This window comes from Notamacropus eugenii, chromosome 6, assembly GCF_028372415.1.
Source record: "Notamacropus eugenii isolate mMacEug1 chromosome 6, mMacEug1.pri_v2, whole genome shotgun sequence".
NCBI lineage: Eukaryota > Metazoa > Chordata > Mammalia > Diprotodontia > Macropodidae > Notamacropus > Notamacropus eugenii.
Window position 1 is genome coordinate 241,037,954 of NC_092877.1, and position 27,928 is coordinate 241,065,881.

The following is a 27,928-nucleotide window of genomic DNA, read 5'->3' on the forward strand; positions in this document are numbered from 1 at the left end:
TTGGGAAATAGTACCAGAAGCAATATTGCTGGGTCAAAGGGTATGCACACTGTTGTAGCCCTTTGCTCATAGTTCTGAATTGCTCTCCAGAATGGCTGGATCAGCTCACCTCCGCTGCAACAATGAATTAGAGTTTCAACTCTCTCACATCTATTTCAGCATTTATCATCTTCCTGTTTTGTCATGTTAGCCAATCTGATAGGCACTATGCTGTACCTCTTAGTTGTTATGATTTGCTTCCCTTGAATCAATAGCGATTTAGAGCATTTTTTCATAACTATAGATAGTTTAAATTTCTTCCTCTGAAGACTGCCTGTTTTTATCCTTTTACCATTTATCAACTGGGGAATGACTTGTATTCTTCTATATTATACTCATTTCACTCTATATTTTGGAAATGGGGCCTTTTCCACAGACACAAGTGGCAAAAATTCCCAGTTTTCTGTTTCCCTCCTAATCTTGGTTGCATTGGGTTTATTTGTGCAAAACTTTTCAATTTAATGTAATCAAAATTGTCCATTTTGTACTTTATAAAATTCTCTATCTCTTGTTTTGCCAAAAATTTCTCAATTTCCATTAATCTGACATATATTCTCTTCCTTGCTCCTCCAATTTGTTTGTAGTATCAATCTTTATACCGAGGTCGTGTACCTATTTGGACTTTATTCTTGTGTATATTGTCAGGAATAGTTCTATCCCAGTTTCCACCACACTGTTATGGTTTTCCCAATAGTTTTTCTCAAAGAGTGAGTTCTTATCTCAGAAGCTAGGGTCCTTGGCTTAATCAAACAATAGATTACTATATTCATTAACTAATGTGTCTTGAGTAACTAACTTTTTCCACTGGTCTACCCCTCTATTTCTTAGCCAGTACCAAGTGTTTTCGATGATTGTTGCCTTACAATACTCTTTGAGATATAGTAGGACTAGGCCACCTTCCCCGGCATGAATTCCCTTGATATTTTGAAATTTTTGTTCTTTCAGATGAATTTTGATATGCATTTTTAGCTCTAGAAAATAATCATCTGATAGTTTAATTGGTATGGCACTGAATAAGTCAATTGATTCAGGCAGAATATATTAGTTCAGTAATTATTTTCCATTTAATTTATCTGACCTTATGTGTGAGAAAAGTGTTTTGTCATTTTATTCATATAGTCCCTGGGCTTGTTTTGGCAGGTAGACTCCCAAATATCTTATAGCATCTACTATAGTTTTAACGGGATTTCTCTTTCTATCTCTTGTAGTTGGGCTTTGTTAGTAATACATAGAAATGCAGATGATTTAAATGGGTTTATTTTATAACCTGCAACTTTGCCAAGGTTGCATATTTGCCAAGTATTTTTTTTTTCACTTGACTCTCTAGAATTCTCTAAGTATATCATTATATCATCTGCAAAGAGTGATAACTTCGTTTCTTCTTTGCCTATTCTATTTTCTTCAATTTCTTTTTCTTCTCTTATTGCTAAAGTTAACTTTTCTAGTACCATATTGAATAACAGTAGTGATAATGGACATCCTTGTTTAACCCCTGATCTTATTGGACATGCATCTAGCTTGTCCCCCTTACATGTAATGCTCGGTGATGGTTTAGGTGGATACTGCTTATTATTTTATAGAAGGCTCCATCTATTCCTATGCTCTCCAGTGCTTTCAATAAGATTGGGTGTTGTGTTTGGTCAAAAGTTTTTCTGCATCTACTGAGGTAATCACATGATTTCTGTTACTTTTGTTGTTTATGTGATAAATAATGCTAATACTTTTCTTAATACTGAACCAGTTCTGCATTCCTAGAATAAATCCTACCTGATTATAATGTATTATTCTCATGATTAGTGACTGTATTCTTTTTGCTAATATCTTAATCAAAATTTTTGCATCTATATTCATTAGAGTAATAGGTCTATAATATGCATTCTGTTTTGGCTCCTTCTGGTTTAGGTATCAGAATCTTATTTGTATCATAAAAAGAATTTGGGATGATTCTTTCTTCAGTAACTTTCCCAAATAGACTATATAGTATTGGAATTAACTGTTCTTTCAATGTTTGATAGAATTCACTTGTAAATCCATCTGACCCTGGAGATGTTTTCCTAGGGAGTTCCTTGACAGCTTGTTCAAATTATTTTTATGAGATGAGGTTACTTAAATATTACTTATTTAAATATTCAACCTCCTGTTAATCTGGGCAACTGATTTTTTTAGTATTTATCCACCTCATTTTTATTGTCAAAGTTTGGGGCATACAGTTGGGGAAAGTAATTTCTTATTGTTGTTTTAATTTCCTCCTCATTGTAGGTGAGTTCAGCTCTCTCAGTTTTGATATTGGTAATCTGGTTTCCTTCATTCTTTTTTTAAATCAAATTGACTTAAGGTTTATCAATTTTATTATTTTTTTCATAAAACCAACTCTTAATTTTATTTATTAGTTCAATAGTTTTCTTAATTTCAATTTTATTAATCTCTCCTTTGGTTTTCATAATTTCTAATTTGGTATTTACTTGGAGATTTTCAATTTGTTCTTTTTCTGGATTTTTCAGCTACATGACCAATTCATTGATTTCTTCTTGCTCTATTTCATTCATATTGGCATTCAATGATATAAAGCTTCCACTAAGAACTGCTCTTGCAGTATCCCATAAGATTTTTTTATACCGTCAATTTTAAATAGGTTTTATTATCCAGGACAAAAATTGCATTTCCACTTGTTTAGAACACTGATAAAGTTCAATGTTGTTCACTTCTCTCCCTCTGCACACGTTTAAGTATTCAGAATGTCCAAATTTACACAGTAGCTTATACTTTCACTTTAGCCCTCTACTGCCTTGTCTACAAATTTGAGTCCTTCAATTTTTTGAACACTTTGGAATTCTCTTTCTTTTGGTGTGTTTAGTCCACTTCTTCATTGTTGGGTCCAGAAGAAGCGCCCCCTGATGGGGTTGCTCAACTATCTGGGAACCCACCAGGCATGTCCCCTGGAATGCCCCCTGCAGTCTGGTAAAGCTTAGTAATGATGAGGTTGCAGACCTTCTTCATTATTTCTGCTGATGCTCGAATTCTTCTTTCTCAGCAGTCTGGTTCTTATTCAGCCAGCTGATTGTTTCATGTCATTTGTCAAGGATCATCTGTTTATCTTCATCAACAATTTTGCTTTGCAGTTTTTCGTCCTCTATGGTAGCCTTCATGATCAAAGCATAAGATTTAAGAGAATTCTTGGAAGACACCTCATCTTTCTCCTTCTCATCCTCAGTCTTCTATTTTTCAGTCTCATCTGTCATACGCTCAATATCTTCATTGCTCAGAAATCGTTTTTCTTTGATGATGGAGATCTTTTTCTCGTGGCCTGTGCTCTTATCCACACCAGAAACATTGAGAATGCCATTTACAACAATATCAAATGTTATTTCAATCTGAGGAACACCCTGGGTGCTGGGATAATTCCTGTGAGCTCAATTTTGCCAAGCAGGTTGTTACCCTTTGTCATTGCCCTGTCACCTTCATAAACCTGTATAAGCATACTAGGCTGACTGTCTGAATAGGTGGTAAAGGTCTGCATCTGCTTGGTGGGGACGGTGGTAGTAAGTTTGATCAGAACAGTCATAACTCCCCCAGCAGTTTCAGTTCCAAGGGAAAGAGAAGTGATGTCCAAAAACAACAAGTCCTGTACATTATCAGATTTCTCTTCAGACAAAATGGTAGCCTGAAGAGCTGCATGGTAAGCAGCAGCTTCTTCAGGATTGATACTTTTGTTGAACTCTTTGCCATTGAAGAAGTCTTGCAGAAGCTTCTGGATTTGGGGGATTTGAGTGGAACCACCTCCCAGGATGAGGTAAAGAATCTGTGATTTATACGGCTTAGCATCTCTTAACACCTTTTCTACAGGGTTAAGTGTGCCATGGAAGAGATCAGCATTCAGCTCTTCAAAATGGGCTCAGGTGATTTATACATCGAAGAAGATAACTTCATAGAGGGAGTTAATCTCAATACTGGCCTAGCTAGTAGAAGAGAGGGTGCACTTTGTACATTCACAAGCAGTGCAAAGATGGAGAAAAGCCCTCTTGTTTCCACTGATGTCCTTCTTATGTTTTAGCATGAACTCAACATTGAAATGGTTGACCATTAGGTTGTTGAACTCTGCCCCACCCAACTGGGTGTCCCGAACTGTGGACTTGACCTGAAAGATTCCATCTTCAGTGGTAAGAGTGGAAACATCAAAAGTACCAGCTTCAAGGTCAACACTTTTCTCTTGACACTCACCTTTTTGTCCATGCCATAAGCAAAACAGCAGCAGTTGGCTCATTGATGATTCGGAGCACATTGAGACCAGAGAAGTTTCCAGCATCATTAGTGATTTGACATTGGGAATCGTTGAAATAGGCTGTTACTGTGACTTTGGCATTTGTTGCAGTCTTCCCAAGATAAGCTTCAGCAATTTCTTTCATCTTGCTCAATATCATAGAAGATACTCCTTCTGAATAGAAAATTTCGGTTTCCCCTTTGTACTCCACTTGAAACTTAGGCCTGCCTGTGTCATTCACAACTGCAAAAGGCCAGTTCTTCATGTCTGGCTGTACAATTGCATCATCAGATTTTTGACAAATGAGATGTTTGGAATCAAAAACTGTGTTGGCAGGGTTCATTGCACCTTGATTTTTTGCAGCATCACCCATAAAACATCTGTGTCAGTGAAGGTGACATAGCTGGGGTAGTCCTGTTTCCTTGGTCATTAGGTATTATTTTCACTTACTCATGTTGGAAGACTCCCAAAAAGGAGTAAGCGGTGCCAAGGTCAATGCGAACTGCAGGTCTCTTCAACATGGTTGCTGGGGAGTCAAGGGTCATAAGTGACGACCGTGGAGAACTTATTGGCTACTGCTGCTGTACTGAGTAGTAACCCATAAGTTTTGGTATGTTTTCTCATTATTGTCATTCTCTTGAATGAAGTTGGTGATTGTTTCTATGATTTCTTGTTTAGCCCATTCATTGTTGAGGACTACATTATTTAGTTTCCAATTAATTTTTGGTCTATTTTTCCATGGCCTTTTGTTATGTATAATTTTATTTGCATTATCATGTGAAAATGATGCATTGACCATCTTTGCCTTTCTTCGCTGCATTGTGAAGTTCTGATGCCCTAGTAGATGGTAAATTTTTGCATATGTGCATGTAATACAGAGCAAAATATATATTCCTTTGTATTCTCATTCAATTTTCTTCGGAGATCTATCATTATCCAGAGTTTTATTCCCCTCCTTATTAATTCACCTTTCTTGTTTATTTTGAGGTTAGACTTATCAAGTTGAGTGAGGGGGAGGTTGAGGTCCCCCACTAGTATAGTTTTGCTGTCTACTTCTTCCTGTAACTTCCTTAACATCTACTCTAAGAATCTGGGTACTATAACATGTGCATCATATATGTTTAGTAATGAAATTGTTTTGTTGTCTATGGTGCTTTTAAGCAGGGTATAGTTTCCTTCCTTATTTCTTTTGATTAGATAGATTTCTGCTTTTGCTTTGTCTAAAAATAGGATTGCTATATCTGTTTCTTTTACATCAGCTGAAACATAATGTATTCTGCTGCAATCTTTTACCTTTATCCTGTGTGTATAACCAGGTTTCAGATATGTTTCTTGTAAATAACATATTGTTCAATTATGGTTTTTAATCTATTCTGCTATATACTTCTGTTTTATGGGAGAGTTCATCCCATTCACATACACAGTTAAGATTACAATCTGAGTCTTTCCCTCCATGTTCTTTCTGCTCATTTTCCATTCCCATCCAAAATAGTTTATTTTTTGACCAACACCTCCCTCAGCCTTCCCTTCCTTCTCTTAGCCCTCCTCCCTTTTACTCCTATTCCCCTTACTACTTCTTCCCTCCCTTTTATCCTCCCCTCCTTTTCTGTTCCCTTTCCCCTTCTATTGCCTATATAACTAGTTAAAATTCTATACTTTACAGACTATGTTGTTCCCTCCTTGAACCAAAATAGATGAGAGTAAATCTCAAACAGTGCTCATCTCCTTCCACTCTTTCCCTCTTCTTGTTATGTAATTTAACTTTTCCTGCCTCCTCCTTTTCACATCTTCCATTACAATTCCCTCATACCCTTAAATCATATTTTTATCATCCTATCATTTAATTTATAGTTACTCTCTCTATCTTTGTATATCTCATTCAAATATCTTAATAAATATACAGTCTCAAGGTTAGCAAGTATCGTCTTCATTTATAGGAATGTAAAGAATGTGCCCATATTGAGTAACATATTTGTCCTTCCCTGTTTACCATTTTTATGCCTCTTTTGAAGCTTGTGATTGAAGATGGAATTTTTTATTTAATTCTGGCCTTTTCATCAGGAAGGTCTGGAAATCCTTTATGTCACTGAATATCCACCTCCTTGCCTGAAATATTTTGCTCAGTTGTGCTTGGTAATTGATACTTAGTTGTAGTTCCAGCTCTTTTTGCCTTACAGAATATCATATTCCAATGAATTCAGTCTTTTAATGTAGAGCCTGCAAGGTCCTGTGTAATCCTATCTATATTTCCTCGTTATTTGGATTGTTTCTTTTTGGTTGTTTGCAGTATTTTCTCCTTCACTTAATAGTTCTGGTATTTGGCAACAATAATTCTTGGTGTTTTCAGTTTGGGATCCCATCCAGGAGGTGAACGGTGGATTATTTCAATGACGATTTTGTGGTCTGAATCTAGGACCTCTGGGCAGTTTTCCTTGACGATTTCTTCGAAGATATTGTTCAGGCTCTTTTTTTGTCATGGTTTGCTGGAAATAGAGAAATAATTCATAGATTTTCTCTCCTGAATCTATCTTCCAGGTCTGTTGTTTTCCCAATGAGATATTTTATGTTTTCTTCTATTTTTTCATTCTTTAGATTCTATTTGACTGATTCTTGATGTCTCATAGTTACTAGCTTCTACTTGACCAATTCTAAATTTTAATATATTTTTTCTTCACTTAAACTTTGCATCACCTTTTCCTCATCACCAATTCCACTCAATTATTCTTTTAAGCAGCTATTTTTTACAGTTAAGTTTTGTACTTCCTTTTCCATTTGTCCAATTTTTCCCTTTAAATTCTTCCAGGATTTTTTTTTCATATTTTAAAAATCATTAGCTAGTTTTTCTTCTACTTCTCTAATTTGGCTTTTAAAATCCTTCTTGAAATTTTCCAGGAATGCTCTTTTGGACTGAGACCAGTTCATGTTCTCTTCTAAAGTTTCAGATGGGAGTACAGTCTCAAAGTTCACCTCTTCGATATTCGTGTTTTGGTCTCTGTACCCATGGAAAGATTTGATGGTCTTTTCTTTTCTGGTTTACTTCTTGCTCATGACAATGACCCTTTTCCTGACTTTTAAAGTGGATCTATGTTTCTGGACCAAAGGGAACTCTTTCCCATCATTCTTATGTTTAGAACTTGAGGCTTTGTATATTTTGGCCTCTGGTTCTTCCAGGTAGAAATTAAAATATTGCAGCTTACCTGGTCCTTAGCTGATTGGTGTGCCAAAGCAGAGGTCAGGTGAAGTCTTTCTGAGCTTCCCCGTAGTTACCCTGAAGTTTTCTACCTTAGGTGTGGGCAAAGGGTGATCTGGTCACAAGAGGTCTCCTCTTCTGAGCTGGAGCATTGACAACCTCAGTGGTTGATGAATCCCATCTCTGTTAGTGTCTCCTCAATTGCCCTGACTTTGCTGAAGCATTACTGGAGTCCTGGTGTTGGTGATTATGGGGCCCATTCCCACCCCTCTGGAGATCTCAGGATCTTCTCCTCATTCGCTGAGGTGGGGCTTTCTGGGACAGCTTCAGCCCTGCATTGGTCCCTTTCAGACACAGCAAGAGGGACCTCCCTTTGCGACTTTGCTAGACTCTCCAGTTAAGGGAATGTTTGTTCCTTCTGCTGATCCCACTGCTCCACGATTTTTCCTGGGGAAATGTTTCCTGGGTTTTCAAGCTTAACAAGGGGACAGGGATAGCATTTACAGATTACTTTGTAGTCTTGGCTTCTGTAAGTTCAAGTAGGTGAGTCACAGACATTTAATCTACAGGCTGATAGTCTCAGGAGGAACTACTTCAGTTATCTGGTGTTCTGTGCTTGTCTCATACTCACTTCCACTGGACTCTGGTACCGGGCAGGTATGCTTGATAATTTGCAGTGCTGCTGCTTCTTCAGACCACCTGGGACTTCCTGCTCAGCTTTCCTATGGTGAGGTCTGGGTTGTTGCAGCCTGTGTACTGCATGCTCCTCCAGAACCATGTGAAAGATCCGTCCTGTCAACCCTCCAGGCTGTCCTGGATTGGAAATCTGTCACACTGCATCTTATTGTATTCTGCCAGGCTAAAATTTGTTCAATTTCTCTTTTTAGAGGTATCTGAAGGAGTTTGTCTTACAGCTTAGGTGAGTACTTGCTGTCACTCTGCAATCTTGGCTCCACCCCTCTATGATGTTCCCTTTAAAGAAATTATTTTCTTCAGAACGAATGATTTGTAAATAATTTTCCAAATGATGAATAATTTACCTGTGTATATAAGAAAATATGTAGAAGCACAAGTATGAAGGTAATGAAGTTCAAAAACTTCCCTGAATATTGAAAAACCCACAAATACTGAGATGATATGTTGAATACAAAATGATAATATTGATTAAAATACCACTAATATTACTTGTAGTTATAACCTAATTAAAGCTCAACACATCATCAATGCCATGAAGCCCAGGTTAATTACACAACAGCAAAGTAAGGGGATTTCAGTGAGGGTAATGTATGATGAATATTTTGTTTACCTAAAGGCTGCTACATGGAGAGTATAGGAATAAATGGAGCCTTCCTTAAAATAATAAGTAATAACTACCTAAAACCATCGGTAATCATTGTGTGTAATGAGGATAAGTTAAATACGTATCCATTCAGATCAGGGGTGAAACAAGGATGTCCATTATCACTACTATTCTAGTATTATGGTACTAGAAATGTTAGCTTGAGCAATGAAAGAAGAAAAAGTAATTGAAGAAATTAGAATAGGCAAAGAAGAAACTAAGCTATCACTCTTTGAAGACTATATGATTATATACTTAGAGAATCCCAGAGATCCAAGTAAAAAAAAAATGCATGAAATAATAAAAAAAAAAATGTTTGACAAAGCTACAGGTAACAAAATAAAGCCACAGAAATCATCTTCATTTCTATATATTACTAACAAAACCCTACAGCAAGAGATAGAAAGAGAAATCGCATTTAATGCTACAGGAGACCCTATAAAATATTTGGGTGTCTACCTGGCAAAAGAAACCCAGGGACTATAAGAAAACAATTACAAAACACTTTCCACAAAAATAAAGTCAAATCTAAATAACTGGGGAAAACAGCATTTGCTCATGGATAGGCTGAAGTAATATAATAAAAATGTCAATTATACCTAAATTAATTTACCTATTCAGTGCCATACCAATCAAACTATCAGATCATTATTTTCTAGAACTAGGAAAAAACCATATCAAAATTCATCTGGAAGAACAAAACGTGCAGAATATCAATGGGATTAATGAAAAGCAATGCTAGGGAAGGTGGCCTAGCCCTACCAGATCACAAATTATGTTATAATGCAGCAATCAACAAAACCACATTGTATTGGTTAAGGAATAGAAGAGTATATCAGTGGAATAGTTTAGTTACTCAAGACACAGTAGTAAATGAATATAGTAGTCTAGTGTTTGATACATCTAAGGATCCCCAGCTTTTGGGACAAGAAATCGCTGTTTGACAAAAACTTCTGGGAAAACTGGATAACAGTGTAGCTTGATCATTTCCTGCCAATGCAAAGAAGAATAAAATGTATTGGCTGGGGCGGAGCCAAGATGGCGGAGTGAAAGCAAAAACTCACCTAAGCTCCTGGACAAACTCCTCTGGATATCTCTGAAAGGAGAATCTGACCAAACTTTCGAGGTGCGGAATCCAGTGGGTGACAGACTTTGATGGATTCGGAGCCCAGGTTAGACTGGAAGGTCCACAGGAAGGATCTGTTCCGCGGGGGGTGAGCCCCCAGTGCACAGCACAGCGTGGTCAGTGCAGCAGGGTGGAAGGGACCTGAGAAGCCTGAGAGCAGCTGGCAGAACCAGGGGAGCAGGAGACCAGCCAAACCGAGCCACTGAGAGCCGCTGAGCGCAAGATATCAGCGCAGCAGCCCTTGAAACCTTCAGCCTGAAGACTAAACCTCTGTAACTCACCTACTTGAACTTCAAGGAGCCAGGATGGCGGAGTGATCAGTAAATGCTCTCTCCTCCCCCCGATGACCATGAAAGAACCATAAAATATTTCCCCAGAAAAGTCCTGGATCAGCGGGAACTGCAGAAGGGGGCAAATAGTCTCATAACACCAGAGGCTAGGAAAATAGCAAAGGGGGATTCTTCCTACTGTGGCGGAGGTGATCGGGAAGGACAGAAGACCCAGGGCAGAGAAAATTTTCACTGAGACCCAGGCAAGCCTCAGCTCTGGGAGAGAAGCCCCAGGAGGGGTGGGAACACGCATTAGCATCTAGGCGTGCCTCAGCCCTCCAGGGAAAAAGGGAAGACAATAGAGAAGCTGTGGTCACCATCCCCTGACCTTGCCTTTGCCTCAGTTCAGCTGATGAGATCTCCTGTGGCCAGATCACTCCTACCACACACATAGCAAGCTAACCCCAGGGTTGATCTGGGAAACAATAAACAAAAAGCCTGCTTTTAGCTTTTTCATACATCAGCTCAACACAAAGTTCTGTACCTTCTGACTGAAAGAACCAGAAGCTACAACACTCAGCCAACATCATGAATCAGAAAAAGCAGGCGAAAAGTGAAAAAACCAAAACACAAACACCAAAATGGTCAGAGCTGAGACTGTACTTCCATCTGAAACTTCAGAAAGGACTATGAATTTCTCGCAAGCACAACTAGCTTACTTGGAACAGCTGAAGAAGGATATAGAAGAAAAACGGGGCAATGATTTTAAAATTATAAAAAAAGAATTCACTGATGAGAATATCACTTTGAAAAGGAAAATTGAACAAATGGAAAAGGAAGTTCAAAAATTAACTGGAGAAAATAATTCCCTAAAAGGAAGAGTTAATCAAATGGAAAAGGAAACCCAAAACCTAATTGGGAAAATTGATCAAATGGAAAAGGAAACACAAAACCTAACTGGGAAAAGTGGTCGAATGGAAAAGGAAGTACAAAAATTAAATGGAGAAAATAGCTCCTTAAAGGGAAAAATTGGTCAGATGGAAAAGGAGATGCAAAAGTTAACTGAAGAAAACAATACGATGAAGATTAGAATTGGGCAAGTAGAAACTAATGACTCAATGAGGCAGCAAGAATCAGTCAAACAAAATCTAAAGAATGAAAAGATAGAAGAAAATGTAAAATATTTAATTGGAAAAACAACTGACCTGGAAAATAGATCGAGGAGAGAAAATTTAAGAATTATTGGCCTGCCAGAAACCCATGATGAGGAAAAGAGTCTGGACAATATCTTCCAGGAAATCATCAAGGAAACCTGCCCAGAAGTACTAGACCCAGAGGGAAAATAGTCATCGAAAGAATCCACTGTTCCCCTCCCGAAAGGGAGCCCAAACTCAAAACCCCAAGAAATATCATTGCCAAATTCCAGAGCTATCAAGTGAAGGAGAAAATACTACAAGCAGCCAGAAAGAAACATTTCAGATATCAAGGACATACAGTCAGGATCACACAGGACCTTGCAGCTTCTACATTAAAAGATCGAAAGAACTGGAACCCAATATTCCGTAAGGCAAAGGAGTTGGGACTTCAGCCAAGGATCAACTACCCAGCAAAGTTCAGCACAACATTTCAGGCAAGGAGAAAGTCATTCAACGAAATAAGGGATTTCCAGAGCTTCCTGACCAAAACACCAGAACTCAATAGACAATTTGATCTTCAAATGCAGGTCTCCAGAGAATCATAAAAAGGTAAACAGGGGGGAAAAAACAAACAAACAAAAAAAACTTGCTACTCAATTAGGGCAAACTGTTTACCTCGCTATAAGGGAAGATGATACCTGTTAATCTTGAGAACTGTGCAGCTATTATGATAAAAGGGATATATGTAGAGGGAACGGGTATAAAGTAAATGATGTCATGTCAAAAATATGATTTAAGTATGAGAAGGGATTGTAATAGGAGGTGTGAAAAGGAGGAAACAGAAAATGGCAAATTACATCACAGGAAGAGTACAAAACTATAGTAGAGGGAAGGAGGGGAGGGAGATGAGCATTGTTTGAGAGGTACTCTCATCTGATTTGTTTAAAGGAGGGAATAATAATCTTAAGTAGACAATCTTAACTAGCTCTATAGGTAGTAGGAGGGGAAGGGGGAAGAAAGGGGAGGTAGGCTAAAAGGGAGGGAAGAAGCAATAAGTGTAAAGGGGAATAAAAGGGAGGGGAGCTAAAAGAAGCAGGGGAAGGCTTCAGGAGGAGGGGGTGAAAAGTGAATACTATTGAGGAGGGGAAGGGAGACAGGAGAGCTAAAAGCACAAATGGTGGGAAAGAGGATGGAGGGAAATACACAGATTGTAATTATAATTGCGAATGTGAATGGAATGAATTCTCCCATAAAACGGAGATGGATAACAGAATGGATTAAAAGCCATAATCCAGCAATATGCTGCTTACAAGAAACACATTTGAAACGGGGGGATACGCATAGGATAAAGGTCAAAGGGTGGAGCAGAATATATTGTGCTTCAGCTCATGTAAGAAAGGCAGGAGTAGCAATCCTAATCTCAGACAAAGCAAAAGCAGAAATAGATCTAATCAAGAATAAAATTTATTTGGGTACATGCTCTATATATAAAGATTGATACTATAAACAAAATAGAGGAGCACGGGATAATGTATTTGTCAGATTTATGGAGAAGAGAGGAATTTATGACCAAACGAGATAAAGAATATTATGAAGTGTCAAATGTATAATTTTGATTGCTTTAAATTGAAAAGTTTTTTTCCAGAAAGGATTCCAGTGCAACCAAGGTTTGGAGGGAAGAAGAAAACTGGGACAGAACTTTACAAGTGTCAGTGATAAAGGTTTAATTTTTAAACTATATAGAGACCTAAGTCAAATTTGCAGGAATACATGTCATTCACCAATTGATAAATCATCAAATGGTAAGTTTTCAGAAGAAGAAATTGCAGCTTTCTATAGTCATATGAAAAATGCTTTAAATCACTATTGACTATGGAGATTCAAATCAAAGAACTCTGACGAACCACATTACACCTATCAGGCTGAATAACAAGACAAACAAGGATGATAAGTGCTGGAAAAGATGTGGAAAAGTTGGAACACTAATTCCTTGGTGGTGGATCTGTGAGCTGATTCAGCCATTTTGGAAAGCAATTTGGAACCATGCTCAAAGTGCTACACACATATGCATACCCTTTGACTCAGAAAGAGATCATAAATATGAGGAAAAGATCCTACTTGTATAAAAATAATTATATCAACTCTTTTTGTGGTGGGGAAATGTAAAAATCAAGGGAGTGCCCATCAATTGGGGAATGACTGAACAAACTAGTACCTAAATATAATGGAATACTCTTGTACTAAAAGAAATTACAGACACTCGGACTCCATAAAAACCTGAGAAAACTTATATAAACTGATGCTGAATGAAATGAGCAGAACCAGGAGAACATTATATACAGTAACAGCCACAGTGTGCTAGGACTGTTTCTGATAGACTAAGCGCTTCTCAGCAATACAAGGCCCTAAAACATTCTGAAAGGACTGTTGAAGGAAAACGGCATGCACATTCAGAGAAAGAACTGAATGAAGCAGACTATTGTCTCTCGTATTATGGGTTTTTGTTTTTTTCTCATGATTTTTCCATTCATTTTAATTCTTCTGTTCAACCTGACTAATGTGAAAATGTGTTTAATAAGAACATATGTGAAGAATCCATATGAGATTCCACGCCATCTTGGGGAGGGCAGGGAGACAGAAGGGGAGAAAATTTAAAACTTATGGAAGTGATTGTTGAAAACGAAAAACAAATAAATATTTTTTTCCAAAAAAAGAGACAGCTACAATAGTTGTGAAAGTCCATTAGTAACTCTGGAATTTGAATAATTTGGTGGTTTGTGACATGAATAAAATTAAAAATTGATTTGGATTTGACCAAGAGAGATCAATGGATAGACAAATATACAGGTATCTATATATACATGCAATCATTGTTGTCCTTCACACTTGAAGAGGACCAAATTGACATCATCACATGAAAGTACAGTGTTTCTGAATATGAAGGATTAGACACACATGAGCTCTGCAGGCTCTCACACAAGTTAATCAAAAATAGTCTAAACATTTCAAATGTAGATGTCTTTAAATTTGTCCATTTGTCATTTTTGAGCTACTGGAATTCTGCTTTGTTCATACTACAAAGTATTTTCTTTGATGAGAGTGTTCTGTGCTGGATAGTCCCATGTCAGTCTCAACTATGTCTCAGAATAAACACCAAAATTTTCTGAGAGATCATGAAAGTTACCTTGTATGACATCTTCTGAGCTCTGTGTGAGTGTTTGTGTTTGGATAGTTCCCTATATTATATTTTTAGGAAGGTGGCGGAGTGAGAGCAACGACTTACCTAAGCTCATAGACAAATTCCTTCAGGTACCTCTAAAAAGAGAATCTGACCAAATTTTAGAGGTGCAGAAACCAATAGGAAACATACTGTGGCAGATTCAAAGCCCAGGAAGGATCTGTTCCTCGTCGGTGAGACCACAGCGTGTAACACAGCACATCCAGTGCAGCAGTCACTATTTCTAATACTAAATAGAAATTATTTTGTCAAACTTTATGTTCACAAATTCAACCATCTAAATGAGATGGATGAGTATTTTAAAAAATACAAGTTGCCCAAATTAACAGAAGAAGAAGTTGAATACTTAAACACCCTCATCTCAGAAAAAGAAATTGAACAAGCCATCAATGAAATCCCTAGGAAAAAATCATCAGGGCCAGATGGATTTACAAATGAATTCTATCGAACATTTAAAGACCAGTTAATTCCAATACTATATAGACTATTTTGAAAAATTGGGGAAGAAGGAGTCCTCCCAAATTCTTTTTATAATACAAATACAGTTTTGATACCTAAACCAGGAAGAGACAAAATAGAGAAATAAAATTATAGACCAATTTCTCTAATGAATATAAATGCAAAAATTTTAAATAATATTTTAACAAAGCTAATACAGCATCTTATCACTAGAATAATACATTATGATTAGGTAGGATACATACCAGGTGTGCAGGGCTAGCTCAATATTAGGAAAACTAATTATCGGTCATCTCAACAACAAAACTAACAAAAACCACATGATTATCTCAATAGATGCAGAAAAAGCTTTCAACAAAATACAGCATCCATTCCTATTAAAAACACTGGAGAACGGAGGGATAAAGGGCACTTTCCATAAAATAATAAGCAGTATCTACCTCAATTCATCAGCAAGCATTATATGCAATGGAGATAAGCTAGATGAATTTCCAATCAGATCAGAGGTGAAAAAGGTTGTCCATTATCACCACTATTATTCAATATGGTATTAGAATTTAGCTGTAGTAACTAGACAAGATAAAGAAATTGAAAGAATAAGAATAGGCAAAGAAGAAACTAAGTTACGACTCTTTGCAGATAATATCATGATATACTTAAAGAATCTCAGAGATTCAAGTAAAAGAAAAAATTACATGAAATAATAAACAACTTTGGCAAAGTCCCAGGTTACAAAATAAACCCTCACAAATCTTATGCATTCCTATATATTAATAACAAAGTGCAACAGCAAGAGATAGAAAGAGAAATCCCATTTAATGCTTGGGTAGACACTATAAAATATTTCGTTGTTTACCTGCCAAAACAAACCAAGGACTAAATGAACACAATTACAAGACACCTTTTTCACAAATAAAGTCAGATCTAAGTAGGTAGAAATAAAATGAATGTATCTATATATCTATATAAAAGAAAAAGGAAATTCAATACACATACATCAAAATAGAATGAATCAATCTCTTATCCTGTTGTGGATCTTACCCAACTTTATTCAAGTGCAAGTCATTCCTTAATGTCAGTCTAGATCCTATCTTTAGAGTAGGATAATTATAAAACATAGCTACAGTACTCTGCAAAATACCAGACAGAAGGAGATAAAGGTAAATGAAGATCCAATCAGATCATATATGGGTCAGATAAGCTTCATTGGGGTTCAAGCACCAAGTAATTCTTTATGGGAAAGATAATTCGAATCCTGTAAGCAGGATGATGGGCTGTGCTGTCATTTTAGTTAGAAGGGTACAATGAATAGTTATTATGACAATAATAATGGCTAGTATTTATATAATACTTTAAGGTTGTGAAGAACTTTGTAATTGCTCCTCCCAGAACTCTGTGAAATAGGTGCTAATGTTATCTGCAGTTTACAAATGGGGAAACTGAGTCTCACAAAGACTAAAGTCTGAGGAAGGATTTGGATTCAGGTCTTTCAGCTTCAAGTCTAGAAGACCACAGTTCACTGTGGTGTATGAAAGGCAGTAGTTTATAGTGGGAAGAATTTTAAATTTGGAGTCAGAAGATTTGGGTTGAAATTTCAACTTAAGTACTTCCTTCTTCTTTTCTGACCTTGGAAATCACTTCACCTGTGTGGACCTCAGTTGCCTCACCTGTGGAATAAGGAAGGCTATTCTGGGAAACAATTCGAAATTATGCAATAAAAGTCACTTTTATTTTTACCCTTTGATAAAAGAATAAGAAAGATAGAAATATTGTCCAGGTTTTGCATTTTTTTATATTCAGTGTAATATTTTTGTGGTAATAAAAACAGAACAAATCCTAGCACAAATATACAGACTAGAAACAAAAGGGGTATTTATTGATTGTGAAATGGTTGGTCTCTCCAATTTCCAGTCCCTTCTCCTCTATGGCTACCTTCCTTTCCCTCTAAGGCTATATTCAGTTTAATTTGTACTTATTTCACATGTTCTGGTGTCTGCATATGTTATCTTCTGTATCTGGACGTAAACTTCTTAAAGACAAGGGCTGTTTTTGCTTTGTAATTGTACTCTAAACACTTAAACTTAATAATGTTTGTTGATTATCTAATACGATGGAGTACTATGATTCCATAAGAAATAAAAGCATGAGAAATTCTGAGAAAAATATATATTTTAGGTAAATATACATTTTGCATTTAAATAGTATTTTCAAACCATCAGAGGTACACTCACTGCAGTACAGTTTGAACTCTGGTTGTTTAGCTCGAGAGAGGGCCTGAGTAACTTAGCTTTCCAGTGATCTTCAGAATTTTCCTAAGAAAATTCAGATAGAAACAGTTTGAAGAACACGGTGGGGAAATTCAGAAACTCCGAAATTAAATATGAGTATGCCATAGGGTTTTCCAGCAGGACAATTGATCCATCTCTAGAAGTCAGTATTTAATTCCATCAAAACTAAAATGTAAGAAAGCAAGAAAGTTTAGAGAAGTATAGGATTCTTGGCTCAGTAAGAAGGCAGACAAGATTCAGTTTTACACTGATAGTAATAACACAAAGGCCTTCTGTATTGCCCTGAAGGTTGTTATGGATCAAATACCTTTAGTGTAACTGAAGAACTAAGGGCTGCTAGAGCTATACTGATCAGTGATAAGGACATAATCCTAGAGAGATGAGCTGAACACTTTCATCATATTCTCAACAATCATCATCAAGCAATATATCTACAAAAAAATCTTAATATATAACGAATAACTGCAGAGACTAAAGACTGCGGGATTGAAAATACGGGTTGAGTTTTTCAGTGAGCAAGTGTAATTCCTATACATACTTTAATATACTCTAGGAAAGATACATCATCATAAAACTATCAAAGAGTGTGAAAGTATATACCAGAATTCTTCCAACCATCCTTAAATCAAAGCTCAATTAGCCAGTTGTACACATTTTGCGATTAACTACACAATACCAATCTTAGCATACCTTTAGAAAACTAGAAAAAGAATGAGACATATTTGAAAAGTATTGAAAAAATTAAATAATATTCATGAAAGACAATGGCCAATAGCTAATTAATGTTATGGGGACATTAATACTTTCTCATAAAAAAGCAATGAGAATTGCAATATAATTTCAGAATATATGATAAAAAAGTTACAACCTTACAGAAATTATTTTGGACAGGAGAAGTCATCACTTGACTGAGCTAAGACTCTCATTAGGCACTTGCCACTCAATTTGTCTGAAACAACTCAGAGTATTTTAGCTCCACATAAAGCCTATGAAGACTTTAGGTACAAGAACAGAATCAAAATATAATACATCATTTCTGATTGTTTGCTTTTCCTGCTCCCTCTCCTCATACCTATAGTGCATTACTACCAGACCCTCAGATTGTCTTTTGAAGATTCTGTCCCTCCATAAGAGGAATGAGCTTTTTTGGTGGCAGGAATGACCTTTGACTTCTTGACACCTAGGTCTCACCAAAAACCAATGACTTACAGAGATTTGTCTATGAACTTCACCAAGAAGAAATGGGAATCCTTGAATCTTTCTCAAAAGGAAATGTATAGGGATGCAATCCTGGAGAAGATAAAAATCTAATTTTTTGAGACTTGTAAAATCAAAATGAAATGTAATATCCCAGCTGAAGAGGGGGGAAATACATATTCTGGATGAAGGAGTAAAACATCACAAGAAATGGTTGTTTGATTTCTGCAAATATTCATGCCTTTCCTATTTTCCATTTAATTTAGTAAGCCTTATGTATATACTGAAATGTACATGTGGTTACTCTTGGTAGAATGTAAGCTTCTTAAGACCAGGGATTATTTCACTTTTTGTGCTTGTAGCACTAGGGCCAGTACATTGTACAATACATAATATAGGCACTTAAGAAAAACGTGCTTGATCTCAATAAATGCCCATGTAGTGGGCTCAATTTACCTCTTTTTCTGGTAGCTAAATTGATGAAAAAGAAATCATATCTATCTTAAAAATCAGTTGCCAAAACAGACATACACAAATTCGCATTAAAATTTAGCATGTTTTTAGCGCTAGATTATTGTAGAACAATTTGCATAGACAAATCATAATTTGTTCAGTCACTAATTCATTTCATAAAGATTTCCTTCATGGATTTTTGTTTTATGCCTCCATCCTCTTATTTCTTTTTCTTCTTTTTCTTTGCATTCAAACTTGTCTTTACAATACAATTTCACTTTTTTGTCTTCTCAGGCAGTAAAATTTTCCTTTTTGGTTAGTACCAGTAGCAGATATAGAATAAACAAACATTGTTGGAAGTATAGAGGATAAGAGAAAAGACATGGCATACCTTCCTTTCTAGGTGACAATTATAAACAATTAATTTTAAAATCCTACAAAAAAGTAATCTATTGTGCATATTGAGTTCTTTGTTGTTGTTGTTCTTGTGTATATTGAGTTTTATTTTTTTCCTTCCAATTACATCTTCTGGAGATTTAGCCTTCTCTTATTATTTCAAGATAATATAAATGTTTAATGAACTTCTCAATGAAGAAATACTTTTAGATTAATCTTCGTGTTTTAAATGATGACCACGTGGAAAATTCTGTTTGTTTGTTTTTTTCCCACAGTGAAATCATTAAAAAAATGTCATTTATTGAACAGTGAAATTTTCACTCATGAATAACTGTTACTATTGGCTCATTTTTGTCTTTTTATTTTAAAATATTATTTCATGAAAAAACACACTTCTGTGAGCCACGATGACTGAGTAAGCAGTAAGTTGTTCCAAATTCTTCTTCTTCATCTCTGAAAATCCAGAAAATATCACTCCAGGAAAAATGCTGGAATAGCAGAGCCAGTACAAAATGGGGCGCATCATCTTTTATCCTGGAAGTTATAGGGAATTCAATTGAAAGGTCTTTCTCACTTTGATGGAAGGGGAACTGTATAGGGTATGAGGCAGATCAACATGAGATCCTAATTCCCAGTATGGTGGAGCAGACAAGCACAAAAATCAGGACCTCCACCTGCCTTATTACAGCCAGAGGAACAGGCAGACTCCAGCAGGTGTGGTCCAGCAGCTGAACCTCCCCATGTTTCAGCACCAATATAGGCAGTGAGGTGCCCTCCAACAATCAAACCTCCTTGTGATTCAATGTAGCCTAGGTGAACTGATGTCCTCCAGGGGTCAGAAATTCACCCCCACCCCAAGAGTCTCAGTATAGTTCCAGGGAAACACAGAAAAATCCCACGTAACCTCAGCACACACCAGCCACTCCAACTACGACCAGAGCTCAGCAACAGGAAATCTGCCACAGCCCTACAACCCAGAGGGGCCATCAACTGAGGCTCCAGAACACAAAACCAGGGATAAGGCCCATGATATCCTGTAGAAAAAGTTTGGGATAGTGCCCTTTATGCTCTACTAGGAGAGCAGAGGACAACATTGTCAATATACCCACATCAAAAATGTTAAAGGGGAATATGAACTGGTATCAAGTCCAAAAAGTCTTCTTGGAGGAGATCAAGAGGTATTTTAAATGTCAAATAATAGAGGTAGAAGAAAAATAGGGAAAAGAAATAAGATATATGCAGAGAGAGTGAACAACTTAGTGAGGAAAGGACAAAAATTGACCATAGAAAACAAATCCTTAAAAATGTAGTTGGCAAAATAGAAAAGAAAGGACACTGAAGGAAACAACTCCTTAAAATGTAGAATTGGTCAAATGGAAAACAAGGTACAAAAACTGAGGAAAACTATTTCTTAAAAATTAAAATTTGTCAAGTGAAAACTAATGATTCTATGAGACATTGAGAATTAGTAAAAGAAAATTTCAAAAGAAATGAAAAATGGAAGGAAATATAAAGCACTTCATTGTGGAAAAAAAATCTCATCTGGAAAATAGACCCAGGAGAAATAATTTAAGAATTACAAGTCTACATAAAAGCCATGTTAAAAAATAAAGAGCACAGACAGTGTTTTACAAGAAAATATTAAGAAAATCCTCCCTCATACCTTATAACCAGAAAGGAAAATATTTATAGATTCCAGAATGAAAACAGCAAATTCAAGAATTATCTGGTCAAGATGAAAATGCTGCAAGCAGGTAGCAAACAAAAATTTAAGTATCATGGAAGCACAGTCAGGATTGCAGCTTCTCAATTGAAACATTCGATGGTTTTTGATATTCCAGAAGACAAAGGAGCTTGGATTATAATCCAGGATCAACTACCCAGAAAATTTGAACATAATATTTCAGGAGAGGAGATGGATGTTCAGTGAATTAGGGGACTTCCAAGCCTTCCTAAGAAAAAGGACAGAGCTCCTCAAATTTATTCCTCAAATAAAAGATTGAAAAGAGGAATACAAAGGTAAATATGAAAGGAAAAAAATGTTATTCAACAAGGGAAGACTGCTTACATCCCTAAATGGGGAGATGATATTTGTAACTTTTGAGACGTGTATTTTTTTTATGACATTTAGAAGGGGCATACATAAATAGAGGGCAGGTATAAGTTGATTTGATGTGATGATTGAAAGTTCTTTTAAGAGGTGAGAATGTATTGCACTAGGAGAAGAAGAAAGGAGAAGGGACAAAAGAGAATATTATATCACATGAAGTGGTACCAAGACCTGCTACAACAGAAGGAAAGAAGTGAGGGAGATGAGCATTGTTTGAGCCTTAATCTCATCGCATTTGGCTCAATAAAGGAATAACATACTCAAATCGAGAAATATAACTTACCCTATAAGAAGAAGGAGGGGAAAGGGTACACTAAAGGACAAGGTCAATAGAAGAGAGGGAAGATATAGTAGGGGAAAAGGGAAAGTAAAAGGAGGGGGTTGATAGAAGGGAGGGCAGATTGAGGGAGGCAGTGATCAAAAGCAACACACTAGTGATGAAGAAAAGGGAGAAAAGAGAGAGAAAAGCATAAACAGGTGGAAAATAGGATGGAGTGAAAGACACAGTAATCATGACCGTGAATGGAAATAGGATGACCTCTGCCATAAAATTAAAAGAGATATCAGGGTGGATTGAAAAAAAACATAATCTTAGAATATGATGTTTATAAGAAACATATTGGAAGGAGAGAGACACACACACAGAGTTAAGGTGAAGGACTGGAGCAGAATATATTAAACTTCTGCTGAAGTGAAAACAAAAAACAGTGCTAGCAATCCTTATCTCAGACAAACCAACAGCGAACAGATATCTAATTAAAAGAGATAAGGAAGAGAACTGCATCCAGCTAAAAGGAATCATAGACAATGAAGTAATATCTTTACTAAACGTACATGCACCCAGTGGTACTCTATCCAAATTCTTAGAGGAGAAATTAAGGGAGATATTGAAAGAAACAGAAAATAAAACCATACTAGTAGGGCACTTCAAACTTCTCTCAGAACTATATAAATCTAAAATCAAGGTAATCAATAAATAAATCAAGGATGTGAATAGAATTTTCAAAAAAGTTAGATATGATCGTCCCTGGGAGAAAACTGAAAGGGAATAGAAACAAAAATTGGCCAAGTATTAGGGCATAAAACCTCACAACACAGTGCTGAAAGGTGGAGATATTAAATGCATCATTTTAAGATAATGATGCAATAAAAATTACATGTAATAATGAAATAGGAAAAGATAAACTAAAAATTATTTGGAAACTAAATAATTAACCCTAAATAATGAATGTGTCAAACAACAAAAAACAGAAATTTTAATTTTATCAAAGAGAATAACAATCCTGAGAAAACATACCAAAACCCATGGAATGCAATGAAAGTGGTTCTCAGGGGAAGTTTTATAGCTCTAAATGGTTACATGATTAAAATAGAAAGAAAAAGAGGGAGATCAATTACTTGGGCATGAAAGTAAAAAAATAATATAAAAGAAGGAACAAATTAAAAATCCTCAATTGAAATCAAGAAAGCTATTGAAAAAATTAATAAAACTAGGAGCTGATTTTATTTAAAAAAACAATAAAATAGAGAATTTTGGTTAATTTGGTTAAAACAGAAAGAAGAAAACCAAATTACCACTATAAAAATTGAAAAGGATGACCTCACCAAGGAAGAAGAAATTAAAACAATTGTTAGAAGCTATTTTCCCAATTGTTCAACAATAAATTTGACAATCTTATTGAAATGTAGGAATATTTATGAAAATATCAACTGCCCAGTTTGACAGAAACGAAATAAAATACTTAAATAACCTCATATCAGAAAAAAAAATCAAATAAGTCATCAATAAACTCCCTAATAAAATAATATGTAAGTCCCGATGAGTTTACAAGTTAATTCTATAAACTATTCAAGGAACAATTGACTCCAATATTACGTAAAGTATTTGGGAAAATAGATTAAGAAGTTTTACCAAATTATTTTTCTATTTATTTTCATTTTTTTACAATCACTTCCGTATAACTTAAATTTTTTCCATCCCTCCCCCTGTTTCCCCTCCCCGCCCCGAGACAGCATAACATTTTGTGTAGGTTCTACACATACTTTCCTATTACATACTTATTCTTCATAGTAATGTTGCAAAGAGGAAATAAAATGAATGACAAATCATAAAACAAACCAAAATGTAATACAAAAGAAAATGATCTCCTACACTCTGTGATTGAATTCCATAGTTCATTCTCTGGATGGGGAAGTCATTTTGCCTTTAAAGACCACTGGGAATTTTTTAAGTTCGTGTATTGCAATGCAGTTCAAAGTCTACCAGAAAAAGTCCTCGCACACTGTGGTTATTACTGTCTGCTAAATTCTCCTACTTCTACTCCTTTCCATCAGCATCATATCATATAAGTCTTTCCAGGACTCCCTGCAGTCTTCCTGTTAATTATTTCTTATAGCACAATAGTATTCCATTACATTCATATACCACAGTTTATTCAGTCATTTCCCAATTGATGGGCATCCATTTCATTTCCAGATTTTGGCCACCACAAAGAATGCTGCTATAAATATTTTATACATGTGGAACCTTTTCTCATTTTTATGATCTCTCGGGGAATACAGTGCTAGAAGCGGTATTGCTGGGTGAAAGGGTATGCATATTTTTGTATCTCTTTGGGCACAGTTCTAAACTGCTCTCCAGAATGGTTGGATCAACTCACATCTCCACCAACAATGAATTAATTTTCCAACTCTCTCACATTTATCATCATCCTGTCTTGTCATGTTAGTCAATCTGATAGGTGTGATATGATATGCCAGAGTTTTCTTGATTTGCATCTCTCTGATCAATAGTGGCTTAGAGAATTTTTTCATGTGACTGTAGATATTTTCACTTTCTTCCTCTGAAAACTATCTGTTCATATCCTTTGCCCATTTATCAATTGGGGAACGACTTATATTCATGTACATTTGACTCAACTCTCTATGTATTTTACAAATGAGGCCTCTATCACAGACAGTAGTTATAAAAATTCTTTCTCAGTTTTCTCCTTCTCTCCTATTCTTGGTTCCATTGGGTTTGCTTGTGCAAAACCTTTTCAGTTTAATGTAATGAAAATTGTGCATTTTTCACTTCCTAATGCTTTCTGTCTCTTCTTTAGTCAAAAATCCTTCCCTTCTCCATACATCTGATAAATACACTATTCCTTGCTTCTCTAATTTGTTTATATTATCAGTCTTTATACCTAGATCATGTACCCATTTGCACTTTATTCTTGTGCACGGTATCAGGCATTGATCTATGCTTACTTTCTAGCACATTGTTATCCAATTTTAACAGCAATTGTTGTCAAACAGTGAATTCTTATCACAGAAGCTCTGGTCCTTGGGTTTATCAAACTGTAGATTGGTATATTCATTGACTAATGTGTCTTGAGTACTTTCCATGGCATTTTATTACATATATTTTTTATATCATTATGATCTGAGAAGGATGCATTGAATATCTGCATTTCTGCACTGGATTGTGAGGTTTTTTAGCCTAGTACATGATCAAATTTTGTATGTGTGCCATGCATCGCTGAGAAAAAGATAAAAGTCCTTTCTATCACTATCTAATTTTATTCTGATATCTATCATATCTACCTTATCCAGAGATTTATTCACCTCTTTAACTTCTTTCTTGTATATTTTAAGATTAGATTTATCAAGTTCAGAGAGGGAGAGGTTGAGATTTATATACTTAATTCAGTTTATTTTTCCGTCCTTCAACCAAATCAGATAAGAGTAGCTCTCTTGCAATGCTCATCTCCCTCCCCTCTTTCCCTCCACTGTAATATAATGTTGTACTTCTTCCTGTGATGTAATTTACTATGTTTTGCTTCTTCCTTTTCACATCTGCTATTACACTCCCTTCACATCTTTATATCAAATTTTATCATCACATCATTTACTTTATACCTGCTCTCTCTATCTATGTATATTCCTTTTATATTTCTTAATAGATATACTGTTCTCAAGATTAAAAATTATCATCTACCCTTATATGGAGGTAAATAGTTTGCCCATTTTCTGTTAGAAGTTTTTCTTTTCCCCTGTTTACCTTTTTATGTCTCTCTTGAGACCTGTATTTGAAGATTGAATTTTTCTATTGATTTCTGGACTTTTTATCAGGAAGATCTGGAAATCCCTTATTTCATTGAATGTCCATCTCTGTGCCTGAAATATTGTGCTGAACTTTGCTGGGTAACTGATCCTTGGTTGTAGTCCCAGGTCCTTTACCTTTGGGAATATCGTATTACAATTCCTCAATCTCTTAATGTAAAAGTTTCAAGGTCCTGTGAGTTCCTTACCGTAGCTCCCAGATATTTGAATGGTTTCTTTCTGGCTGCGCATGGTATTTTCTCCTTCACTCGACAGTTCTGGAATTTAGCAATGATATTCCTTGGTGATTTTAGTTTGAGATCCCTTTTGGGAGGTTAACAGTGGATTCTTTTAATGACTTTTTGCCCTCTGGATCTCGGATTTCTAAGCAGTTTTCCTTGATGATTTCTTGGAAGATATTATTCAGTCTCTTTTTTCATCATGTCTTTCTGGTAGGCCAATAATTCTTAAATTTTCTCTGCTGGATTTATTTTTCAGGTCAATTGTTTTTCCAGTTAAATGTGTTACCCTTTCTTCTGTCTCTTCATTCTTTAGATTTTGTTTGACTGATTTTTGATATCTCATAGATTCATTAGCTTCTACTTGTCAAATACTAATTTTATCAAATCGTTTTCTTCACTTAACTTTTGCATTTCCTTTTCCATCTGTCCAATTATTCTTTTTCAGGAATTATTTTCTGCAGTTAGTTTTTGTACTTCCTTTTCCATTTGTTCAATTTTCCTTTTTAAAGTGCTGTTCTCTTCTGCAAATTCTATTTTCAAACTTTTAAAATCAATGTCCAGTTTTTCTTCTCTTTCCTTCTTCAGCTCTTTCAAGTGTGCTCTTTGGCATGCGACCAGTATATAGACCCTTCTTAACTTTCAGATGGGAGTACAGTCTCAATACTGACCTCTTTGTTATTCGTGTTTTGGGCCTTGTCTCCATATAAAGATTCTATGGTCTTTCCCCTACTGCCTTGCTTTTTACTCATACTGCTGAAAGTTTGTGTATTGTGACCTCTGGTTCTTTCATCTAGAAGCTAAAGAATCTAGTGTTGAGCTTGCTGGTTTGAGAAAGCAGAGGCCAGGTGAATTCTTTATTTTTGTGTTTCCCTGGATTAGCCTTGGAGCTAGCTTGTTAAGTGTGAGAGAGGGGTTGTCTGGTCACCAGAGATCTCCTCAGCTGAGCCAGAGCAAAGTCAAGCTTAAAAGCGGGTGATTCCCTCTGCCCTAGTGTCTTCCCATTTCCCTAGGAGTACTAAGGTATGCCTGGCATCGTACTTTTGGTGCTTACAAATTTCAAACCCCTTGGAACTCAGGATCTCCTGGTTTGCTGAGGTGGGCCTGCCAGGGCCAGCTTTGGTCCTCTGCCATGGTAAAACAAATACTCCTTAGTGACTTTCCTAGCCTCATGTGCTATGAGACTGTTTGCCTCTTCTGCTGGTCCGACTGTTCCATGACTTTTCTGGGGAAATATTTTATGGATTTTTTCAAATTCAAAAAGGGGAGGAAGAGAAAACATGTACTGATCACTCCATCATTTTGCCTCCTGGAATTTCACGTAGGTGATTTATAGACATTTAATCTGTGGGGTGAAAATCTCTGGTGTAGCTTCTTTAGATACCTGGGGCTGCGTGACTCTCCTTCACTCAGCTCCATTGCATTCCTGCCATGGGCTGCTGTTCTGCTATTCTACCCCTACTTCAGGCTGCCTTGGGACTTTCCTGCACAGCACTGCCTCGATAGGGACCCACTGCCCTGTGTGTTGTATGCTCCTCCACTCCCATGGAACAGATCCTTCCAGTGCATCCTGGTGTATGAATCTGCCATAGTCTGTCTCCTATCAGATTTTTCACCTCCAAAATTTGGTCAGATTCTCTTTTTAGGGGTATCTGAAGGACTATGTCTAAGAGCTTAGGTGAGTAGTTGCTCTCATTCTTCCATCTTGGCTTAGTCGCCCCAAATTATTTTAATGATAGAAATATATATTTTACTGATATGTATACTGGGAAAAGCAAAACATAGAAAGAAAATTATAGACTAGTTTTCTTACTTAATATAGATGCAAAACATTAAATAAAATATTAACTAAAAGATCATAGCAATTCATCATATAAATTATACACTATGACCAGGTTTGATTTGTACCAGCAATGCAGGGCTGGTTCATTATTAGGAAAACTATCAGCATAATTGACCATGTCAACAATAAAACTAACAGAAACTATATGATTGTTTTAATAGTTGCAGACAAATCTTTTGGTACAATACAATATATATTCCTATATAAAGCACAGGAACCAGTGGAGTTTTTCTTTAAAAAGGTAAGCAATATTTATTTAAAAATG

At 36.1% G+C, this 27,928-nt stretch overlaps 1 pseudogene; it reads right to left on the reverse strand.

Annotated features, from left to right (window-relative positions):
* Positions 1-2,943: 2,943 nt before the first annotated feature.
* On the reverse strand, positions 2,944-4,877 carry LOC140512285 (heat shock cognate 71 kDa protein pseudogene; annotated as a pseudogene).
* Positions 4,878-27,928: the final 23,051 nt, after the last annotated feature.